This window comes from Punica granatum, chromosome 1 (assembly GCF_007655135.1).
Source record: "Punica granatum isolate Tunisia-2019 chromosome 1, ASM765513v2, whole genome shotgun sequence".
Lineage (NCBI taxonomy): Eukaryota > Viridiplantae > Streptophyta > Magnoliopsida > Myrtales > Lythraceae > Punica > Punica granatum.
In genome coordinates, this window is record NC_045127.1 from 36896746 (window position 1) to 36903728 (window position 6983).

At 42.8% G+C, this 6983-nt stretch overlaps 1 pseudogene; it reads left to right on the plus strand.

The window, feature by feature from the left end:
* The first annotated feature begins 577 nt into the window (after window positions 1-577).
* Window positions 578-6455, plus strand: LOC116205603 (annotated as a pseudogene).
* The last annotated feature ends 528 nt before the right edge of the window (window positions 6456-6983 follow it).

Here is a 6983-nt window from a genome sequence, read left to right on the forward strand (position 1 = left end):
AAATATTCTATGCATAAATCTTGTTAGATAATATTTATTTGAAGAATAAAATTTCTAAAGCTATGTAACGTACCGCATTTTATCAATTATATTTATTTGTAAAGTTAACGTTTCAATAAAATATAATAAGTTCAAAAAATGTGAAGTAGATAACCACATTTTATTAGATATTATTTGTTGAAGAATTAAAATTAAAAGTCACATTTCTAGAATATCGCGTCTTCTCAACTATATTTATTTGTAAAATTAAAGTTTCAAATAATTATGAAAAATTGTTATCGAGGATATGATTGGTGAATTGTTTCCTAGTAATAAAGCTAGCTAGTTAGGACTTGTCTTTTAGATTTAAGGAAATTTCTAATAGTTTCTTCTAAAAGCTATTTAAGTTCAGTAGATTCTCTTTCTTCCGGAAGAAGAATCTGTATATTTATCAGCTAAATAACGTCTCCAAAAATTACAGCAAACATGCCATATGTATACATACGTAGATATTCATCCTTTTATCTATAAAAGAAAACAGAAAAAAAAGATATAAATTCCCCATTGATTTGAAAGAAGTCCAGAAGGTAACAAAGCCATGGGAGAAGATCAAGTCGTTCCAGCAATTACGGAGCAAGGAAAAAGCATCAAAGTGTCCTTCGTTAAGCTCTTCTCCTTTGCAGACCGGCTTGACATGATTTTGATGACGGTGGGGACAGTTGCTGCTGTGGCCAATGGGCTGTCTCAGCCACTGATGACGCTCGTACATGGCCGCATTATCAACTCCTTCGGCTCCTCTGATCAGTCACGTGTCATCAAGCAAATCTCCAAGGTTTATATGAGTCGACTCATTTTCATTGATCAATTAGATGGCCAGTTTAATCAATTTGACTAGTTATCCGGCAACGGTCACCTTGAGATGATGGTGTACGTTCTTGTACTTTGCAGGGCGCAGTCTGGTTCCTATATTTGGCTGTATATGCCGCTATTTTCTCATTGCTCCGTAGGTACATAAAAGTTAGCTGCTATTGCTCCCAATGTTCAAATTTTGCTCGGACAAGGAAATGACATATTTATGAATATTGTCCATTACAGAAGTGTCTTGTTGGATGGTGACTGGAGAGAGACAGGCTGCTCGTATACGTGCCCTGGATCTCAGGACAATACTCAGACAGGACATTGCTTTCTATGACACCACGGCAGCCACTGGAGAGGTCGTCGGGAGAATGTCTGGTGACATCATCCTCATTCATGATGCAATTGGGGAGAAGGTACGTTGGAGAGCGCTTTCTTTCTGTTCACCCAAAAAAATGGACAGAATCTAATTTTTCTGTGAGTTCTCTTGAAAATGATCTTTCTGGAATTGAAAAGAAATGTAATGTTGGTTTTGTAGGTTGGGAAGTTCATACAACTCTTGTCAACTTTCGTTGCAGGCTTTGCAATTGCTTTTGTGAGGGATTGGCTCTTATCCTTGGTCTTGCTCTCTTGCATTCCTTTAATCATGACTGCCGGTGCAACCTTGGCAGTAGTCCTGTCTAGGATGTCAAGCCTCGGGCAGGCTGCCTACAGTCAAGCTGGTAACATCGCGGAACAGACCATTGGAGCCATCAGAACAGTGAGACAGGTTTTACCAGCCATGAATTCTCATGTCTCTTGTCAAGTTCTTTCCTGAGACTCAATTCCTTCTGCATTAAATCATTTTTTTTCCAAATTTGCAGATGAAAAAACAGCTTGCTTTTCCAGCTTAACATGGTATGCTTACATATCTCTTTTCCGTTTGTATATACAGATTGCTTCCTTCACCGAAGAAAAGAGTGCAATCGACAATGAGAAACTAGAAATTGCCTACAAGGCCACATTGAAACAGGAAATAACCACAGGGTTAGGAGGCGGGTGTGTCGTGTTAATCATTTTTTGCACGTGTGAGCTCGCTATTTGGTATGGGTCAAAATTGATCATCACAAAGGGCTACAACGGCAGGCAGATCATAACTATCCTCATGGCCATTATGACTGGTGGAATGTTAGTAATTAGTTATGGTTTCATGTTCATCAATTGCTTCTCTCTGTTCTTATTCAGTGTGCTTTTGTCTCTTAACTTCAGGTCATTGGGCCAGGCATCTCCCTCTCTCAAAGCATTCGCATTGGGGCAGTGAGCGGCATACAAGATGTTTGAGACAATCCACAGGAAGCCGAAGATTGATGCTTCTGACGCCTCAGGGATTGTGCTGGAGGACGTGAGATCAAACTTAGGGATGTGCACTTCCGGTATCCTGCAAGGCCCGATGTTCAGACACTCTCAGGATTCTCGTTGTCTGTACCTAGTGGAAGCACTGCAGCATTGGTGGGGCAGAGTGGGAGCGGCAAGTCAACCGTGATTTGCCTTCTCGAGAGATTTTATGATCCCAACTCAGGCGAAGTGCTCATAGATGGTGTTAACCTAAAGAACCTTCAGCTGAAGTGGATTAGGCAGAAAATAGGACTAGTAAGTCAAGAGCCTGTTCTATTCTTAACCACCACAAGGGAAAACATTGCTTACGGCAAGGAAAATGCAACCGATAAGGAGATTAAAGCTGCCATCAAACTAGCCAACGCTGCAAAATTTATTGATAATCTGCCAAAGGTGATCTTACATGTCTTTCTACTCTATGCAATTCCATGGTTTACAGCAAGGACAACTGGATGTACATAGAGCAACGGATGGTTACTCTGTCAGGGTCACTGAAATGGAATTATTGCGTTGTCAGGGGCTTGACACGATGGTAGGAGAGCATGGGACCCAGCTATCTGGGGGACAGAAGCAGAGAATTGCAATCGCAAGGGCCATTTTGAAAAACCCAAAGATTCTCCTCCTTGACGAGGCCACCATCGCATTGGATGCTGAGTCCGAGCGGACTGTCCAGGATGCCTTGGATAGAGTCATGGAGAATAGAACAACTATCGTGGTTGCACTTCGTTTGACGACCATCAGGAATGCCAATATTATAGCGGTTGTACACAAGGGAAAATTCGTGGAGCAAGGTAAACTTTTTCCTTTTCCTTACGTGCATTGCAAGGTAAACTTTTTCCTTGCCTGTGGGATTGTTACGCCCCTCCGGCCCCTTTTATCTATCAAAAAAATGTGCATTGCATTTGATGAGGTTGCACAGGGCCCAACTTGAGACATGTCGCCATGCACGACACCGGAGCTGAAGTCCTCCTTTGCATTTCTAATATAACTTACGGACTCAATTTGAGTGCGATTGTTCATGGAACCGGAATTCAGGAGTGCACAAGGAGTTGATTAGAGACCCACAGGGAGCCTACTTCCAGCTCATCTGCCTTCAGGAAGGATCCAATGAAGTGGAGGAGAGCATTCCCGCGGAAGCAGATCAGAAAGAAGCAAGCTTACAAGAGGACAAGATAGCCCTAGCTGACAAATTAAGTTGGACAAAGTCGACAAGACGGTCAATGAACAGGGGCTCATCAGCAGCTAGCCCCTCGGTCGTTCTCCCTCAGTCTGAAATACTTGAGAGCATGACGAATGCTAGAGACTTTGATGTGCAGCAGAAGGTGTCCATCAGGCGGTTGGCTCGCCTAAACCAGCCCGAGGCAGCATATTTATTGTTCGGAACAGTTGCGGCAGCAATCTTTGGGGTGATATTTCCGATATTCGGGCTGCTGATAGGCTCAGCGACAAAGAGCTTCTACAAGCCACCACATAAGCTAAGGCAGGACTCAAAATTATGGGCTACCGTCTACGTGGGGTTGGTTGTTATCATCTTTGTGAACTATCCGGTTCAGAACTACTTCTTTAGGACTGCTGGTGGGAGGCTGATTTGGAGGATCAGTTACATGACCTTTCGAAAGGTGGTGCACCAAGAGATCAGTTGGTTCGATGATCCTACCAATTCGAGGTCTGCCGTCCGACTTAAATATCTTTCAAATGCTTGACAACTTACATTTAGCAAATATATATCTATAACTAATTACACGGTCCACACTCTTTCCTCTTATTGGAATGTTTGGTCCTTGTTCACTACGCAGTGGCGCCATCGGTGCAAGGTTGTCTACTGATGCATCTAGTTTGAGTAGCCTAGTCGGGGACACCCTGTCCCTGATTGTCCAAAATATAGCAACGATCACAGCAGGCATTGTAATTGCATTCACCGCCAATTTGAAGTTGTCTCTTATAGTGCTTGCTGTATTACCCTTCCTACTTTTGGACGGCTATGTTCAGGGGAAGTTCCTAACGTGGTTCACGGCAGATGCCAAGGTATGCTTCCCATTTTTCCCTTGGAAATTCCTGACTCTGTGAATTGCATCAAAGTTTGATACGTCTTTGGTTGCTTCATGAGTATAGCGCTTCAGTTCTACATAGTATAAGAACATCGGATTTCCTGCTGTGCGGTTTTTGTAGGTGAAGTATGAGGAAGCGAGTCAGGTGGCAAATGATGCAGTCAGCAGCATCAGAACAGTGGCCTCATTCTGCGCTGAGGATAAGGTAATGGATCTGTACCAGAAGAAATGCAAAGCCCCTAAGAAGCTCGGTGTGAGGCTCGGGCTTGTGAGTGGGACTGGGTACGGCTTCTCATTCGTAGCCCTATGCAGTGCAAATGCATTCTGCTTCTACATTGGAGCTCTGTTGGTGAAACATGGTGAAACATGAGCAAGCAACATTCGGAGAGGTCTTCAAGGTAAAGCAAAATCGGAAGCTTTTTTTTGGACTGTCCTGTATAGACTTTCTTTTAGGGAGTAATTTTATTGAGGTACAAAAAATCCTTGCACGTTTTCTTCGTTCTGACGATTTCAGCCGTTGTGATTTCACAATCAAGTGCACTGGGCCCCGACACCAATAAAGCCAAAGATTCAGCAGCTTCAATTTTCAAGATCTTGGACAGCAAACCAAAGATAGATTCCAGCAAAGATGAGGGCATCGTGCTTGAATCCATCACTGGAGATATCGAGCTTGAGCATGTCAGTTTCAAGGACCCAACCAGGCCAGATGTTCAGATCTTGAAAGACCTATGCTTGAGCATACCCGCCAGGAAGGAAACATAGAGAACAAACCTCTAGTGTAAGTATAATTTACCGTTGATAATTCATTACACGATTTTACTTGCAGAATGTGGCCTTGGTCGGAGAAAGTGGGAGTGGGAAATAAACGGTGATAAGTCTCATAGAGAGAATCTACGATCCTGACTCTGGACAGGTACTGTTGGATCAAGTGGCAATCCAAAAGTTGAAGCCAAGCTGGCTGAGGCGACAAATGGGGTTGGTGAATCAGGAGCCAGTCCTCTTTGCTGAGACAATTCGCTCTAACATAGCCTATGGGAAACAAGGTGATGTCTCTGAGGAGGAGATCGTCAGTGCTGCCGAGGCATCAAATTTGCATAGCTTCATATCATCCCTGCCCCAGGGCTATGACACGCCAGTTGGGGAGTGAGGGGCGCAGCTGTCGGGGGGGCAGAAGCAGAGGATTGCGATTGCAAGGGCAATTCTGAAAAGCCCAAGGATCCTCCTACTTGATGAGGCCACAAGTGCGCTAGATGCGGAGTCGGAGCTGGTGGTTCAGGATGCACTGGAACAAGTAATGGTCAACAGGACCACCGTGGTGGTGGCCCACCGACTCACCACCATCAAGAATGCAGACATCATCGCGGTGGTTAAGGATGGGGTGATCGCCGAGCAAGGAAGCCACGACACGCTGATGAAGATCACTGATGGGGCTTATGCTTCTCTAGTGGCACTTTATGCAAATTCCCCGAAAGTTGAGGCATAGTTAGTCATAATTTTTCTCTCTTAGATTTGAAAGAAGAATTGCAGATGTGTGTTAATGTTTTATAGCTAGTTACCGTAGCCAAATCTGCAGATGCAAAAGATAAATGAAGAAATAGAAAAATCTTCTTGGTGTTGTCGATACCTGGCCTAGTCCCCACACATTAGCAATTACTGTAGCCGAATATGCTCTTTAGTTCTTCCATATTTGATAGGATCCCTTGCACATCACTCAAGATACCAATCAAATTCCCCTCCAGAGATTTAAATTGTCTTGCTCATCTGTATCAGCACTCAAGAATCAACGACCTGCTGGAGCAGTTCATCCACCTGCTTTTCAGCTTCACGCAACTCCCTGGACTGACCGATTTCCATATTACATACCAAAACTTGAAATTTGCTATTGTTGATTCATTATATATCATGCTATATTAGGCTATCACCGTCTCGTAGCTTTCAGGACTAACAGTTCTACAGTAAATAGTGACTTCAAAACTATGAGGGTTGTGATGTATTGCCCCAGTCTTTGCGCCTGGGGCAATGACGCAACTAATGAAGTTGTAACCAAGGGTTGTGATGCATTAACAACTCAATAGGCAAGAATTTCACAATGTTTGCTCTGAAATCCTAAAATTTGGTGGAAAGCTGAAGAAACATCTTTGACATCAATGAAATTGTTCTTTTACAGGCCACAATGCGTTGAAGAATGTCTTAGATAAAACGTACAGTTCATTGCTGTGTAAGTATAAATAAAACGTTCATTTCATACTTGTATGGCCTTAGATAAAAGCAGCATTTAGAAAAGTTGTGTATCATCATTTTCATTTAGAAAGTTCATTATTTACAGGTTACATCCACTTAAGAATTCATTTCATACAATTGAGCAGAGGAAATCTCTTTGCCTTCGATGAATCTCAACAAGTATATACAAGTATAAATACGTGTCTTGTGTGTATGTATATATTTGTACGTATAATTCCCCATTGTTTTAACTATTTGGTACAGCGAATGATTAATCATCGCGAAGGGTTAGAACAAGGGACAGGTCGTCACTATCCTCATGTCCATTATGAACGATGGAATGTAAGTTATCAGTTAAGCTTGCACGTTTGTCAGGTTCTTCCCTTATTCTTAAGCTCTTATTCAGTTGGATTTTTAATTTAGGTCCCTAAGCCAAACATCTCCAGATGGACAGGCAGCAGCATACAAGATGTTCGAGACAATAAAGAGGAAGCCAAAGATGGACGC